This window comes from Bombyx mori, chromosome 20 (assembly GCF_030269925.1).
Source record: "Bombyx mori chromosome 20, ASM3026992v2".
NCBI classification, from domain to species: Eukaryota; Metazoa; Arthropoda; class Insecta; order Lepidoptera; family Bombycidae; genus Bombyx; species Bombyx mori.
In genome coordinates this window covers 8154211-8172351 of record NC_085126.1, presented here as the reverse complement: position 1 = coordinate 8172351, position 18141 = coordinate 8154211, and the positions used below count along the sequence as shown (strand labels likewise).

Sequence of the window (18141 nt, the reverse complement as noted above, 5' to 3'; positions counted from 1 at the left end):
TAGGAATGACAAGTCTTAATACTTTGGTTTATTGCACTTTTCGTGTGTATTATATTATGGATACTAAACTTTGGTTTATTTCAGGGGTTTCTAATACCACCATAAGACGAATTGTTGCTGAAGGCAGATCTAACAGAGGCGTATTTAGTACGCCCGGTAAAAAGAGGAAAGGTGGCAATGAAAAAAAAAACTTGGATAGTTTTGATTTAGAATTGATCACAATCAAGATAAATGAGTTTTACACTGTACGAAAAGAAATACCCACTGCCATGAAATTGCTACAAATTCTTCGGGAGAAAATCAATTTCAATGGAGGAAGAGAATCATTAAGGTAAAAAAAATGAACTTCATTTTCTATCAGTTTGAATATAATCTAAAAACATAGTAATCTAAAAATAACAATCTTATTTTATCTTCAGATTTATTTTGAAAGATATCTGATTCGAATTCGTGAAGTGCCAATCAAAAAAATCTATTTTAATGGAGCGACATGACATAAAGATACACAGATTCAAGTATTTGGAGCATATGCAAAAGAATCGAAAAGCCGATGATAAGCTAGATGTGGTTTATTTAGATGAAACCTACAAACACGGTTCATATTCAGTGAACAAATGCTGGCAAAATAAAAATATTGCGGGCCTAGATGGATCATTGTACATGCTGGTATAGAGAATATGGTTTTGTGCCAAACTTTTGTTTGGTGTATAGGTCGAAGAGTACATCTGCTGACTACCACCATGATATGAATCCTTGATCATTGGATAAATTTTTATATTTGCATGTATCACACACAATCAGCCGATATAAAGTAAAACTTACTTACTGGTGGTAGAACCTCTTGTAAGTCCGCGCGGGTAGGTACCGCCACCTTGCCTATTTCTGCCGTGAAGCAGTAATGCATTTCAGTTTGAACTTATATCTCAAGGCCGGTGGCGCATTTACGCTGTATGTATCTATGGGCTGCAGTAACTTAACACCAGGTGCCCTGTAAGCTCGTCCACCCATCCAAGAAATAAAAAAAATAAAAAAAGTATCAAAAACGTTTTACTCCATATCCCAACTATACTTGGGGCCTTAGAACTCATATCTCAAGGCGGGTGGCGCATTTACGCTGTACGTGTCTATGGGCTGCAGTAACTTAACACCAGGTGGGCTGTGAGCTCGTCCACCCATCTAAGAAATAAAAAAAATTAAAAAAGTATCAAAACGTTTTACTCCAATTTTCCCAGTACTGCTAGCGTCAATTTCTTTTTTCCACTTTAGCCATCAGATCCTGGTAGATCTATAGTAACTAACAAACTCCAAAGGTGGCGCCATCCCAATGATTCACTACGCATACTATTACTACTCCCGCGCGCAACCAAAAGTCCCGGCTACTTTTCAAAGAATTATCGATATTGTGCTGCGTGGACTACAAGGAATACACTGCCTAGTCTACTTAGATGATAGTATCGTCTATTCGTCTAGCCTTCAGGAACATGTAGACAAATTAAGGGCTATTTTTGACAGACTTACCTTAAGGTTGGTTTTTAACCAATCTTAAGGTACAGTTAGACAAGTCAGAATTTTTAAGAAAAGAATTTCTGAATTTAGGACACACAATCACGAGCAATGGCCTTAAGCCTAATAATGATAAGATCAAAGAAGTTTTAAACTACCCCCTACCCCGTACCGTAACAAAAAGTTTCTTAGGATTAATTGGATATCGGCGTTTCATAAGAGATTTCAAAAATTACACTACATATGACCGCAAGATTAATAAAGAAACGTTCAATGCCAATCGATGATGAGAAATACATAACCGCTTTCCAAAAATGTAAAGAATTATTAGTAAATGCGCCTATTTTACAACATGGAAAACCGTATATATTAACAACAGACGCTTCAAAATTCGCTCTTAGTGCAATATTGTCACAAGGCACAGTAGGAAATGAAAAACCCGTGCCGCACGCCAGCCGAACTTTAAATGATGCTGAAACACGGTATAGTGTAACGGAAAAAGAATTGCTTGCAATCGTTTGGGCTGTCAAACATTTTCGACCCTCTCTCTATGGTAGATTTACAATTGTAACTGATCATAAGCCCTTCACTTTGCTTAATACCCTTAAACAGACAAATAGTCGTTTGAATCGTTGGAGACGTATCAGAGTATCAGAATACGACTTTAAACAACAACTAATAAAACAACACGCAGCAAGAACTAAATTTTTCTACAAACGTATTTCGGGACAAACGATAAAAATGAAGGAAAAACGAAACGAAAAAAAGAGCAGGAGAAACAGAATTAAAAATTTAACAAGGAGACTCAATATTTTCCAAAAATACAAATAAAAGAGTTACCAAATATAGCCGATATAAGCCGCGTTTTACCAAAAAGTTATAGTTACAGATGATATAGTTAGAAACACAGTTCCCGTTCAAATAACAGAACGCAGTACAAAAATTCCACTAAAAACATTAAACGCTCTTCACAGGCACCCCCGCGTCCTTCTCTGATGACTATCATGACAATGCAAGTCCACGCCCTTCAACTTCAGGTACTAAATAACAATCCCGGAGCTTTACCCGTCAAGGAAGGCACTGCCGTTTTGAGCAAAGATGCTGATGGTGGATTAGAAGTGGATAATAGCAAGAGTATTGGACTTTAAACATATTAGGGAAGACTTAGATCTTAACATTCAATATTTCAGAGAACATATGCAATATTCTATATGCCAAATAATAGCAAGAGTATTGGACTTTAAACATATTAGGGAAGACTTAGATCTTAACATTCAATATTTCAGAGAACATATGCAATATTCTATATGCAAAATTCATATAGAATATAATATTATTATTAAGTAAGCAAATTCGAATAAATCACTCCTACCTTTAAAATTAAACGCGGACGGATCAACCCAATCAGATCATTAATTAAAACCATTACAGGAAATGGATCACGATGATGCCATAAAATACGATAAATTTATTAGTGAAATAAAATCAGATCAAGACGCTAATGATAAAAAATTAACGTTAATCTCTGAAATGGTGCAAATTGTATCTAATTCAACCATTACCTTAAATAAAAATTCATTCGATTGAATAAAGAAATTGCAACATTGTGGCAAAATTATACTGACAATTTACGAATCGAACACTTTGAAGTTCAAATCATATCCGCATACAATAGAATATATTATAACCATCAGATGGTCCATGCTAAACTAAGTGAAATCAAAACCATTTTTGCACTTAGTAGATTAGGAATATTACATCAATTCATTATTGATTCAAACAAATTACAAAGTCTACTTGAAAATATTCATAAGAAATAACATTTAGTCTAGACGCCTAGCTTAAGAGACTTACACTCAGTTGCAGAAACAGACTTTAAATTTTAATGCCTTCTTTAAATGCAATTGAATCATTAACTTGTTGCACAAACAAACATTAGCAAAGATTTTAATGCCTCTTTAAATTTAACTAATGAAGTGTCAATCTTGCACATTAGCTATAATTTACGTTGCACAAAACGTCATTAACGTCAAATTGGCGCTAAAGGACCATTATTTTGACAGTTTGAGGTTATAATTTTTAATGACTGCAAACGCTCTCGTTAAAATCGTCATTAATAGTGTTTCAGTGATAAAACCTATTCTTGCTAATTAAAATGTCGCTCTCAAGCCTATCGTCGTTGTCTGACCCGGAAGAAGTCGTTTCAACTGGACGTAGAATACCAGATAGGGTAAATATTTTTGATGAACATGATGGTGAAGATTTCCGCATTAGATATCATCTATATAAAGTTACGGCTCTGCAAATTTTTGAACTTTTGGATTTAGAACCAGTAACACAACGAAATAAAGCCATAGATGGCATAACACAATTATTAATTTGTTTGAGGTTCTTTGCCACTGGATCATTTCAGCAGGTGCTTGGTGATTTAGTTAATATTCATAAATCAACAGTATGTCGTATAGTACAGAAAGTGACACGCAAGCTCGCAGATCTGAGCTCAGCTTATATTAAGATGCCTGATAGGCAGGAGTTGAGAAGGGTTGCAGAAGACTTTTATGAGATTTCTGGATTCCCACGGGTTGCAGGAGCCCTAGATTGCACCCATATCAAAATAGTTAGCCGAGGAGGGTCCTTAGCCGAACTGTATCGTTGCAGAAAAGGATATTTTTCAATTAATGTTCAAGCGGTATGTGATGCCTCTTTAAAAATAAGAGATTTAATTGTAAGGTGGCCAGGATCTGTACATGATTCAACAATATTATTTAACAACTCCCATTTGTGTGCAGATTTTGAAAGAGGAAAATATAGCCCATACCATTTATTAGGAGATAGTGGCTACTTCAATAAGAACTATTTGCTGACCCCTTTTTTGAATCCTCAAAATTCTGCAGAGGAAGCTTATAATAAAAGCCACATTTCTACTAGAAATACTGTGGAGAGGTGCTTCGGGGTACTTAAACGTCGCTGCCCATGCTTGGAAAAAGGAATAACTTTAAAAAAAACTTCAACCATTCTTCAGGTGATTCTGGCATGTGTAGTGCTACATAACATATGCATAGAGCTAAATGAAGTTGATCCTCCAGAAGACATTGAAATTTCAGTAGACAGTCCTAATATTGGAATATTGTCTATAAGTTCTCAGTCCACAAACAGTGCTGTTCGTGCTGCACTAGTAAATAGTGTCTTTTGTTAAACTATAATTAATTAATACTTGTTTGTGTAAGATAATAACTTAAGAAATAAATGAAATACATATGTGCGAAATATGTTTTTATTCCTGTGGCTAACAATAGTATGAAAAATGTTAAAAATGAATTCATATGAACATGAAGATTTAAAAAAAGCAAATCAGTGGAGACTAATGTTGTTCTAGTCTCCACTGTTTTGCTTTTAGAATCTGCATCCGAAGTTCATGCTCTTTTTTGAGGTTTAATATCTCAATCATCAGCTTTTTTCTTTCCAAATCAGCATTCTGCCTTTTTTTTTTGAAATATGTGTTCTCACCACCAATGGACTCTTCTTCCATGGGTCCACATGTGTCTCCATGTATTAATTCGCATGTCCTAGTGCTTACACTATCGCTTTTCATAAATGGTAGCCTATGTATTTTTCCTTTTAAGCAGCTTTCACATTGTGGCACATTGGTTTGTTTCACAACAATGTTGTTTTTCGCCAACACTTTCTTTACGTGATCAAAGTTCTGATGTGCTAACTTCTGATGCCATTTATATAAGTCATTCTTTACTACTTTAGCTACATTTACATGCTCACTTTTAAAACGAAATTCCATATAATATGAGTTATCGAGTCTATTCGCAACAGCACAAACAATGTTATTCTTGTAAAACCGGCAAGTATTGTTGTTTGTCATCATGACATAGCCACGGTCTGCAGCGCGGTTCACAGAGAATAAATTTGTCTATAGTTCGGGAACGAACAATACGTTGTCTATGGTTGTATCAACCCATTCACTCCCATTATGGACCTGTACCGCCATCTGTCCAGATCCTAATACACTAATAGTAGCACCGTTACCTACAATTACCGACTTTTGCGAGACACTCGAAAATGATGACAACAATGACCTATCAAAGCACATATGTTCGCTAGCCCCTGAATCAACTAGCCACTTTGATTTTTCATATTTTTCGTCTTCTGAGTTACACACAACGAACGCATTACTCATTTTCTTATTGTCCTTTAGCTTTCTATAACGACACTGCGCCTTAACATGTCCCGGTTTACCACAATAAAAGCACTTATTAAAGTCCACGTTTTTCTCATTGTCTCTATTATTTCGACACTCTGACTGGTAATGTCCCGGTTTGCCACATTTAAAACACTTAGCATTTCTCTTGGCTACGAACGCTGACGTCGTCTCCTGGTTTTCTTCAATCTTTTCCTTCAACCTTTCCTCTTCTACTAATAGCCTTGCCACCAAATTATCAAATGTTTGTTTATTATCGGGTGCGGACTCCCATGCCGATATAAAATGTTTATATTCATCTGGTAAATTATCAAAACTTTAGTTATTGTAAATTTGTCTGAGATCTCCTCACCCAATTGCTTCAACTGACTCTGCATTTCTTGGATTTTAGATATAAACACCGACATATCAACTCCTTTCTCATATTTATATTGAAAGAAACGTTGCTGTATAATGTGAATGCTGGTTTCCGACTTTTGTTCGTAGACACATAACAGCTTTTGCCACATTTCAGCAGAAGATGTACAAGTTATGATATGCAGCATGACATCCTCAGACATCCTGGTGACTATCAATGATTGAGCCTTAGCATCCTTTACTTCCCAGGCAGCTCTTGCAACAGCGTCTTCTGGTTTTACCGTCCGCCCTTCAACAACGTCCAACCATCCTTGACCTTTCAACAATACTGTTATTTGAAACTTCCAAACATTCCAATTTTTCGCACCTTCCAGTTTCATCACATGAGTGGTATTATTTACTTCCATCTTGCGTAATTAGCGTTATTAATATTCCTCCTGACCACAATTTTCAGTCGGCACGTGCCGGCCAACTTAACCTCACTTTTAGTCAGTCTTCAATACCGCACGATGTATTTTTTTTTATTCTTTCTTCTAAATAGGTAGCCGTGCCTGGGCCCATAACCTATTGTTCTTTGAGTAAATGAAACTGTATTTAATGATATGGAAATGTTTTATTGAACAGTACTTGGTACAATCATTACCACACACAAAGACGAAGCAATGCGAAGAAAAAAAAAAGGAGTCACGATGCTTCCCATAGACTATACACATATCATAGATAGAAAGTATCTACATTGCTTGTCTATTAACAATATAGAATATACAAAATCACCGATGCTCAATTTACCCCTACTTGATTCAACGAAAAAAATAAAAACCGCAGAACCAGTGCACCTGGAAGACGTCGATCTTACAGACCTGAAGATCCTCTCATTCGCCCCGAAGAAAAGTATTAGTGGTTGTGAAAACAGTGAAAAGGCAATTATCCATGTGAAAAGTGTTAGCGTTTGGACTCCGCGCATCTATGTAATTTTAATATCTTTCATTATATGTGCATTAGTATATAAGTACCGTCTGAAATTTGTAAAATTTCAGTAAGTAGTTCTCCTGAAACAGAGAACTCCGTTCTTAAGGTGGGAGGAGTTACGTCGGGCACCTCTGCTGACGCTAGTATGCAAAGTATGCAAAGGCAGACTTCTGCTGAATTGTAGAATTTGCAGACGACGCCATGGTGCTCCGATGCCCTTCCAAGTTAGTCTTAAGTCAAATTTGGTGCGGAATAAACGTTCTTAAAATAAAATTTCTATTTTTTAAAACGTCCTCCGCGATGCCCGCAATTTGACAACCTATGCAAAGAGTGTCGTCTGAATAGATAACTGAATCATGGTATTCTGAAGTAGGTATGCTTCGTTTAAGTCGATCGTAGCTAAATATCTATATTTTGGTATTAATTTAGAAGCTGTTCGGTAGTCTCTCATTTTAAAATGGGACTTTGAAATAATGGACATGGGCCACTCTCCATACATTGCACGGCCCACTAAACAAAGTTCAAGGACAGTAATGAAATTAAGTTTAAATAACCAGACTATATATCCCTTTTACTAGAAACAAATTAAAATCAATATTGTTCATTTTTTTTTTTTTTTTTTTTTTATTGCCCTTGTAGGCAGACGAGCATACGGCCCACCTGATGGTGAGTGGTTACCGTCGCCCATGGACTTCAGCAATGCCAGGGGCAGAGCCAAGCCGCTGCCTACCGTTTAATACTCTCCACAAGCCTCGTTTGAAGAAGGACATGTCATAGCGCTCGGGAAACACCGTGGAGGGGAGCTCATTCCATAGCCGGATGGTACGTGGCAAAAAAGACCTCTGGAAACGCACTGTGGATGACCGCAGTGGCTCCAGGTAGTATGGATGAACTCTACTCCGGTGGCGGGCGGTGCGATGGTAAAAACGAGATGCCGGTATCATCTCGAACAATTCCTCAGAGCACTCCCCATGGAACATACGGTACAAAATACAGAGGGAACCGAAGTCCCTCCGCAGACCCAGAGGCTCCAAACGATCCGTGAGAATGGGATTATCGACAATCCGAACGGCCCTCCTCTGTATGGAGTCAAATGGAAGAAGCTGGTATTTGGGAGCCCCGGCCCAGAGATGGGAGCAGTACTCCACGCGAGGCCGGACTTGTGCTTTATAAAGCAAAAGCCTTTGTCCAGGCGTGAAGTACCGCTTCGCTCTGTTGAGGACTCCCAGCATTTTGGACGCCAATTTGGCTTTGCCTTCCAAATGACTCCGAAACTGGACATCGCTCGAAATGTCGACCCCAAGTATCCCAATACTCTCGGAAGGTTGCAGGGATACTCCTTGGAATTGCGGCGCCATGACAAAGGGGTCCTTCTTCGCAGTGAACGCGCAAACTTGTGTCTTTAACGGGTTGAATTGAACCAAGTTCAATTCACCCCATTTGGAGACTCGCTCCAGAGAGTTCTCCACTTCAGACACAAGTTTTGATCGTCTCTCTTGCACCACGCCACGAGAGAGACTCTGATGGCCGATATATCGCGCATCCCCCGTGCTGTCATCCGCATAGCAATGCATGCCATCAATAGACAGCATGTCATTGATATACAGGATGAAAAGCGTGGGGGAGAGCACCGAACCTTGTGGAACGCCAGCGTTAATGGTCATGGTATCAGAACAATCACCGTCTACAACGACTGTGATGTTCCGCCCATCCAAAAAGCTAGCGATCCACTTGCAGAGACCCTCAGGGATTCCGTAAGATGGTAACTTCGACAGAAGTGCCCTATGCCAGACCCTGTCGAAGGCCTTCGCGATATCAAGGCTCACAGCAAGAGCCTCGCCCTTGCTCTCCAAGGCTTCAGCCCACCTGTGAGTAAGGTATACAAGAAGATCGCCAGCTGAGCGACCGTGACGGAAACCGTACTGTCGGTCACTGATCAGCTGGCGATCCTCCAGATACTTCAGGAGTTGTATATTAATTATTCGCTCCATCACCTTGGAAAGCAAGGAAGTTATCGCGATAGGCCTATAGCTCGATGGGTCCGACCGGTCACCCTTCTTGGGGATAGGGTGGACGTGGGCGGTCTTCCATGAAGACGGAACCCTGTTAGCGCAGTAAGAGAGGCGATACAAACGCGTTAGCGCAGGCGTCAGCTCAGGGGCACACGTTTTTAAAACCACTGCAGGGATACCGTCTGGCCCACTCGACTTATGGACGTCCAGGAGTCGGAGTTCCCGCCTGACTGCACACTGTGTAAAGCAGATCTCCGGCAGGGAACTATCACACCGGAGGATGTTCGGTGGTGTGGCACCCCCGTCGTCCACAGTCGAGTTCGAGGCGAAGAGTTTGACCAGAAGGTCAGCCTTCTCTTTCGCACTATGGGCCAGACTGTCATCGGACTTGCGTAGTGGTGGGAGACTAGACCTGCAAAAGTTACCTTCTGCAGCTTTGGCGAGCGACCAAAAAGCACGGCTCCCAGAGGGAAAGCTCTTCAGTCGCTCGCCAATTCTAGCAACGTGCTCCGATTTCGCCGTGGCAATAACCTTATACATGGCGATACAGAGATATTTAAAAAATAAGATAAAATTTTTAGGTTACCTATATCGTATGATTTGCTGTCAATACACTTACACTTTAACATCATCATCAGCTTAAATATTATTTATATTACTATACTTTATTACACAGGCCTAATTCAATGAACGCCAAGACTTAATTTTATGCACAACAAAATATAATAAGCAGGTATATCGCAACGAAACACTTAATAGTATCCACAATGCGCCCGAGTGCGATAATGACTGATCAAATGTAAAACGTCAATAAACATTAACAAGCGTAGTTTTTTTTTTTGCTTATGATCAATAATTGTTCACCCATGTAATGATTTATTCTACGGATTTAAAATCCATTAATTAAATATGTTAATATATTTTACTAGTTTTTTCAATAATTATAATGTTTTTTTTTAAGAAGATTTAATGTGAGTTGTTTAAAATATAAATATATTTTACCTATGGCAACTCCTTCAATATTATCAATGTAGTTTAGTTATGCTAATATCTTATTATTTATGATTTTAATCATCCCACCATTAAAATACCGTTTAATTTTATAATAAGTATGTAAAAATTAAATGTTTTTTTCTATAGATATTTCATTCGTGTCCTTGAGAGCACTAGTAGCTGGGCCGAAAATGGCCTATGTCCTTTGGACTCGTCACTGCAAATGAAACTATGCCATTGATCGAAATTCCAATTTAAATGATCACGAGCAAACTTCAACCTCTTTTTCTTTTGTACAGTATTCAACAGTGGTTTCTTCTTAGCGGTGTAAATTCGTAACCCATTCTTTTTAAGACTCTTGCAAGTATCATCTGAGACGTCTTTGTGAATCATGTCCTTCCATTACACCGTGAGTTCTCCAGCTCGAGCACGACGATTATTTGTGATAATTTTCTTCAAGATTCTGTTTTCTGCTGCTTCTGATGCGTGGTCGACCAGTTTTCTTCAAACAAGAAGTCGTTCTATTCTTTTTATAGTGCTAAATGATAGATTGGACTGTAGATCTGGGAAGTATCAAGTCTTTAGATATTAGGTAACTTGATTCGCCAGCATCGACCCCACAAACTATTCGCATGTCCTTTCTTTAATAATTTTAGTTTTAATATAAAGTGTTTACCTCCGCTTGGTTTCGGTTCAAGAAATATCTTTGATATAAATTAGCCCTTGCCCGGAGAACATTCAATAATAGCCCCTAGCTCAAACAATTTATTAATAGCAACAGTCATATCAAGTTTCTCAGATCGTGAAAAGAAACAACGACGTACCAATTGCTGGCTGGGTTCCTTACAAAATGGTATAGAAACACCGCTAAGTACCCAGTCTAACATTTCCTTATTAGAAGTAATGCCTAGCCAATCGAATACGAGTCTAAGTGGATGTTGCATGCAGGTCAGACAATATACGACAGCCATTGCTGAGATGTTGAATGGCTTAATTTTTATCGTCCCCCCTTAAAAGCAAATCCAATCAAATCCAATGTGCTATTTATGCCACAACAGGGTTGTTGTTGATGAAATGAAAGTCCTTTGTCTCTGTTACCATTTCGTTACCATACCGTTTCGGCCATTCCGGAAGTAGTCCACTTCCGAAATGGCCGAAAAAATTACTCCATTTATTTTTGGAGCTTGTAACAACCGGCAATTATCTGGTATCAGGTATTGTTTCAAACTCTTGCCTTTATTCACTTTAATCATGCCTTTTGTTAGTAAAGGGAGCCATAGCTTTGCCAAACTATCATGAATTGTAGGTCCAAATTCAGGAGCGGCATCTGTGCATTCACCAAGAGCCTCCATTAAATCAGGTTCTTACTCCAATTCAGACGATAAGGCCTCTAAGGACTGTCCGGCCTCATTTGGCTCGGCAGCTGGCATTGGCAGTGGATACTCTGCCATAGAAATAGGAATTTCTGCCATGAGTTCTGCATTATCGCAAGGTGATGCTACCTCATTATCGCGTGGTATTTCTGCCTCGGGGGAGGCACCCGCAGCATCGTTCCATGAGGAATTCATTTCGCCCGAAGGCGGTCGGTGGACCTCGGCGGATGCTGTGCGCTGCGTTGTTTCGCTATCTAAGACATAGGTGTCGAATATGGTGGTTGACTGAGCGTGGTTACTGAGTTTCAAACTGAGTTTTTTATGGGCCAGCAGACGGGCTCGGCTGGATCGCACAGCAGCGGATTGATAGTCTGAATAATAGAGGTACTGACTTCTTCTGAACACTTGTATTTCGTCTGAATTAGTACATTTTTACATTTAATTATACTGAAGACGCGACCGTTCGCACGAGAGGCGCTTGAGCAGAGCGTACAGAGTAATGAATGACAAAAAACTGATTAACATTTATTATTATTTATTACATTAACATAGATTATTACCTCTTCGTACTAATTTTATACAGATAAACAATTTCGTTTTTAAAGAGTAATAATTACATGTGAATTTGCGTGAATAATAGGTCTTAGGGTTAATTAAGCCAAGAATTAACACCAGTGTTAGACGTTGTCATCACTTATCGTTGCAAACTCGCAGTCAAACCCGATAGGACTTATACAACGTTATTATTTAATGTCAACTCTATAAAGGATTGATCGCCGCAGCGAATATAAAACACGTCTTTACTATTCGAATACTTATTTATTACTGTCTTATATATTATTACACCACACGCCCAAAACACACATCACACAAAATAGAAAAAAAAACATATATATTATTACTATTTATTTTATTTTATTTAAATACACTTTTGTTTTATTCTTATGTATAACTTCTCCGAAACACCCAATGATTTGACAACACATTTGTGATTGTTTGCCATTTTTACCCTTTGGACATAATCATCGAAATCGGACACTTTATTTTTGTCAGCTGAAATAAAGGTACATTTTGGCTCATTATATCGTATCTCGATTGTATTCGCAGATGTTAAGGAACTATTAATAACATATACTAAAAACGACATCAATGCCCAATTTTTATTTTGAGATGCACAGTTATCAGCCAACAAAATAACATTTTTGGCATCTCGTTTGTGAAGCAAAAAAGCCCTAAATGAGTCGTCTATTCAAAGTTGGTGTAGAATTGTAGGTCTTCTTAATGAAAATCCGTTTTAACTTGTGACACGACTATATTTTACAATCACTTGTTACAATATACCGTGGCCGAAATTGTGATTGAATTACAAAATTGATGCGCGTACGCTTAGCGAGTATTCTTGGAGAAGTGTCCGGCGGCCGCGCTCCCAGCCCCGAGCCGAATCCTCCCTCCCCGCGCCTCTTCACTGAGGCACGGCTAGTGATGTGCCGGAACAGGTGGCAACCTGTGCATTTGAACAAAAAATGTTATTGATATGGCAATACATATTGATTTGAATATAAACGTTTCCTTCAAAGTATACGGTTCAAAACCTACAATATACCATACTAGTGGGAAAAAACTACAAATTTTTACCACGGCGGTGTGCTGGTTCAATATTTTGGAAAGGAAGTTTTTGCGGGGGCGAGTATCGCTAAGATGCACAAAAAGAGGGGCCGGCCGAGGCTAGGTTATGAGGAGTAGACGTACCTGCCAACTCGTCGCTAGCTTCTTCCAGGCTGCAGAATTCAACGTCACTGCTGGACGATGCGTAATGGCGGTGGCTGGCCTGACGACTTGACACGGCACTCTTCTAAATTATTTATCCATTAAACTAGTAAGCCACTCGCGCAACGATGAGTATGATCGTCAGTAAGAATTCGTAATTTAATAGAAAATTAATAAGAGTCCGTAAAAATATTTTTGTAACAAAACAAGCGGCGTGTGCGTGTACAACGCGTGCGGTACGGTCGGCGATAGTCTTCTTTTTTTTAATTTTTGTTTTATGTTTTCCTTTTTATAGTTGGCCATGCGATGGGTTTTATGTCTACTCTCATTAAAAAAGAACCATGCAATAAGTGCAGGATATGGAGTATTAAGTAACAAGAATGAGATAAAAAGAAATTAAAATAAGAATGAGAAATTAGCTTACTGGGAAGGTAAAACACAAAGTTTTACTACAGGTCGAAGATAGGTGCCGTTTTGTGTGCGCACTCTGACTACTCTAACGACCCCGTCCGAGGCAGGCATTACTTCTTCAATTATGCCTATTGGCCATTGTAAAGGCGTTGAGTTTTCTGTTTTAAGAAGGACAACAGTGCCTTTAGTCACGAAAGGAGTCTAGCGGTCTGAGAGTTAAAAAATGCGAAGGCGTTAAAGGTTCCGGTTCTCCGGGATGTGAATTTAATTGTGCAATTAACGGACGACTATTTAAAATCATTTTGACCTGAGTAACGACGGTGAGTAACTCCTCATAGGTGAGAAGATCGTCTCCGATAGTGCGGCGTAGATGCATTTTGAATACACGAATCATACTCTCCCAGCTACCACCCACGTGACTAGCTGTAGGTCAGCGACCAATTGACGCCCTGATAGAGAGTTTCCTACTCAAAGGCTTTACAGAAGGCTTTAGACCTGAGGAACTCACCCAGTTCATCAAGCTTGGCTTTGGCGCCTATGAAATTCGTTCCGTTATCGGAAAATAGCGAATTAATTTAGCCTCGACGTGATATAAAACGGCGAAAAGCGCGAAGAAAGGAGTCGGTTGATAAATCTGTTGCAATTTCAACATGCACGCTTCTTGTAACCATGCATGTGAAGAGCGCATAGTAGCAGCGGACCTTGCGTGCACCACGGTAACGACCAATTAAAATTTCCTGCGGTCCAGTGTAGTCAACGCCACACTAAAAAAATGGGTTTGACGGTTTCGTTGACTCGACAAGCGGGCAGATCAGCCATATAAGGCGGCTCTGTGCGGGGAGCGGCTTTGAAACATCTCTTACAAAGACGAAAGCGTTGTTTTACGGTACTACGACCGGAAATGATTCAAAATTTTTGTCTCAGAAGTGATAACAGTAAGTTCGGATCAGCGTGTAGGTATTTGCGGTGATGATAGTCAATTATCAGATTAACAATGTGATCTTTTTTGGGAAGCAAGATCGGATGCTTGCTGTCGTTTTAAAGCGAGGAGTTTTTTAAGCGGTCTCCGGCGCGGAGAATGTCGTTTTCCAAAAACGGAGAAAGTGGAAGCAAAGACTTCAAAACTAGATGACCATTGGAGAGCGCGTCGATGTCGTTTCGAAAGTACTGCTGTTGAAGCGCTTTTACGACAGCAGTTCAGCAAACTAGATGTGCAAGTTGCGTTCGGTCCGAGCGAGGGACCTTACTCAAAAAACGATATACATTCACCACAATGCGGAGTAGCTTAGACCAAGAAGAGACGCGGTTGGCTAGCGCACAGAGAAAGGATTCGGTCTCATCTGTAATTATGAAGACATTCGATTGTTTGTTGAGCTCTAATATATTTTCATCTTGTGCAGGATCAAACGTGAAGCGGTTGATGAGCCATGTAAACATTTTAAAATTTCTCGCACGGCTCAGCCGATAGTTAAACACTTTTTTTTCTTCATTTCGTTGGGCATCGTCGCGAGAGTATGGCCGCATTAAATACGAGCACAAAACACCAGTGACCTAAAAGAATTCCCAGTGGCTATTGTACCTGAAATAAAAAATAAAAAAAACTTTTTTATTGTTACAGGCAATGCATGTAAAGAGCGATGGACTAGAATCAGAGACAACCATAGGAAGGCTTTGAATTTGCGTAAGACCAAAAGCGGCCAAGCAGCATCGATACTAAAACCTCCTAAATTCTCCCAAGAACTTTCTTTCATAGTACCATACCTCAACGATGAGGAAGAACGCCGGTCATCTCTATCGCCTAGAAGTGTCAACAATAACGACGAATCACAGCTTGAAGCACTGTCTGATTCAAGTAATCTACATAATAATGAATTACTGAAACACCAAGTCCACTATCCATCGAATCCGCGACATCAACACGCACTGTCGGTAGGAAATCAAGCTTCGCAGCGTCACAAGGTTCAACTGCAGCCGAGGTTCTACAAGAATACTTAACAAGAATGGGACAAAACAGAAACCAGAGTGATCTTCTACTTGATTTTTTCATCAATATGGCAAAAACAGTAAAGACGTTTCCTTTACAAGACTAAATTTACCGTCGGTTACCGTCGCTCATGGAAGTCAGCAATGCCAGGGGCAGAGCCAAGCCGCTGCCTACCGTTTAATACTCTCCACAAGCCTCGTTTGAAGGACATATCATAGCGCTCGGGAAACACCGTGGAGGGGAGCTCATTCCATCCGGATGGTACGCGGCAAAAAAGATCTCTAGAAACGCACTGTGGATGAACGTAGTGGCTCCAGGTAGTATGGATGAACTCTACACCGGTGGAGGGCGGTGCGATGGTAAAAACGAGACGTTGGTATCATCTCGAACAATTCCTCAGAGCACTAAGAGCGAATTGGTGTTTTTAGTAATAGGACACTTGTTTACGCCAGCTGACCAGCAATTTAGCATTGCTGAGAAAAAAATGCGGAAAATGGATGTAGTATTGCATCCTGGCGCAATAAAAGACATTTTAGGTGAAACATCAACATTGATGAGGCTTGGAAGTGATTGGCCAGTTTTCAACTGGCGAGATAACGTAAAGTCGGTTTTAAAACTAACTACGTAATGAGATATCTCATTCAAATAATGCAAACGATTTATTCTGAGGCGGCCTAAAGTATCCGGCAATGTTCTGGTAAGGGGAGAACTTTACTATGAAAATGATTGGAAAATCACAAAATATTTGTCAACGTAATAAAACTATTAGTAACATTATGAGTCATAGCATTAAAACCTTTTAAAGGCTTTTTTTCCATACGGTATCGTGATCTTCGTTTACATGATAAAAAGGTTTTTGGTTATTCTTCTGCGTATCGTTGACCCAGTTTCCCATGTCAAAACTCAGGAAGACGGTGATTCGATTGAAATGCGGTTGCGAAACCGAAGTAAGTACCAACTCCACTGTGGAAAAGAAAACTCGGACTCCGAAATTCACCGAGTTTGGCCCAGCTCATCATCCTTCAAACAAGAAAGCCATTGCTGCGGGCTGCTAATGCTGCAGCCGGTTCTCTTCAGAAGCAACCACACCTACTGTCACACAGCGCTAAGTGCTGTGACCGGAGTTGGTCATCCGACGAGTGAGCCACCCTCCGGCAAGAGTTTCGACGAGAAACGCTTATCTACACTCCAATCCGTCGCGAGACTCCAAGTAATGCTAAGCTACGCTATAACTCTGGCAGTTATCAAGTAAGTGATTCTTGGTCATTGCGGTTCTCAAACTTTAATTATATTTTAATTCTATAAAATTTCTTTGTCAATTATATTTTCGATATTTCGTATTTTCATTGTGGTATAATCCGTATAGTATCCATTAATTCATTACTAATATCCTTTGTTAATATAAAATATAATATCAACTTAAAATGTCTCACAACAAATCTCAAAGTCCTAAATTCGAAAACCAGAGATAGTTATAACAGACACAGAGGGCGACGCTCTTTATACTCCTTGTTTTGGGGCTAATAACCAGAGCCCAAGCGAAAAAGAAAACTAACACTGTACCTAAAATAGAACTTGGTATCTTCGATGGTAGTAGACAATCGTTAAATCCTTTTGTCGTAAACTGTAATAATGCCTACTGATTAGCCACACAGATCAAAAGGATATCCATTTTAAATACATACTATGTCAACTGCAAGGCAAAGCACAAACAGCTTGCTCCGTAAAAGAATTCATTCACTGGACCGAACTGAAATAATTCCTAAAGACCCAACTTAGCGAGAGAAAGCACCACTCCCATTTATTAACCGACCTGCAACAATGCAAAAACAAAATAATTAATGAAACCGTTAGCCGCTTACGTTAGTGCGCTTTAAGAATAGAGACTAATTTATCACAATTACTAACCGAAATAGCAATTTCTCATGGTCACAAAACAGATGAAATGTTAGGAAGAACAGCCACAATGGAGGAATTAACCCTCCACCAATTCCAAATTGGGCTCTTACTCCGAGTGTCCAATGTTGTTAGGTGAAAACCACCGAAGACTCTTAATGAAGCCATAAAGGCAATATCGGAAGAAAAAATACAACACTATCTATTCAAACAAAACCCTTCAGTCTTCCGACAAGATTGATCGACATTAATGCCCGTTTTCACCGACAAGTTCCCAAAGTGGTCCTACGTAGGAAACACTTTAGACAGGAGATTACCTAAATCAACCACCTACCTAAATTCATTTTCACCATGCTTTGTGCTAAGTTTTAAGGAGTTTCTTAGTTAGGTAACGTTTTAATGTTTTGATTTGAGTGCTTGAAATATCGACGTTTTATCGATAAAAATATGTGATCCGCGATTACCTTTAAAATATCCATCAAATAAAAGAATAATAAATATTAATGACAATAAATCATAATTATACGTCTCTGGTATATAATTTATTAAAAAAAAACCCAATCTGTTATATAAATATGAAATTGAATAACGCACTTTAGTCCTGAATGTCAATAATTCAATTTTCAGTTTAAATTAAAAAGTTAATGTCAAACTCAAAACTTCAAA

General features: G+C 39.2%; 2 long non-coding RNA genes across 5 annotated transcripts in view; one reads left to right on the top strand and one right to left on the bottom strand.

Annotated features, from left to right (window-relative positions):
- The window catches only part of LOC105841794 (putative nuclease HARBI1), a 66898-nt gene extending 59586 nt beyond the window's left edge, over nucleotides 1–7312 (top strand). For all 4 annotated transcript variants that reach the window (XR_005245850.2, XR_009975828.1, XR_005245851.2 and 1 more), the window contains 2 exons: nucleotides 85–331; nucleotides 420–7312. This is a non-coding gene — a long non-coding RNA (putative nuclease HARBI1). The remainder of the gene's footprint in view (nucleotides 1–84; nucleotides 332–419) is intronic.
- A 4904-nt stretch (nucleotides 7313–12216) lies between these two features.
- LOC110385409 (uncharacterized) lies at nucleotides 12217–16827 on the bottom strand. Its single transcript, XR_002430695.3, has 2 exons — nucleotides 13167–16827; nucleotides 12217–12921 (listed from the first exon to the last, which is right to left on the bottom strand). It is a non-coding gene; the product is annotated as an uncharacterized LOC110385409 (long non-coding RNA).
- Between the last annotated feature and the right edge of the window lie 1314 nt (nucleotides 16828–18141).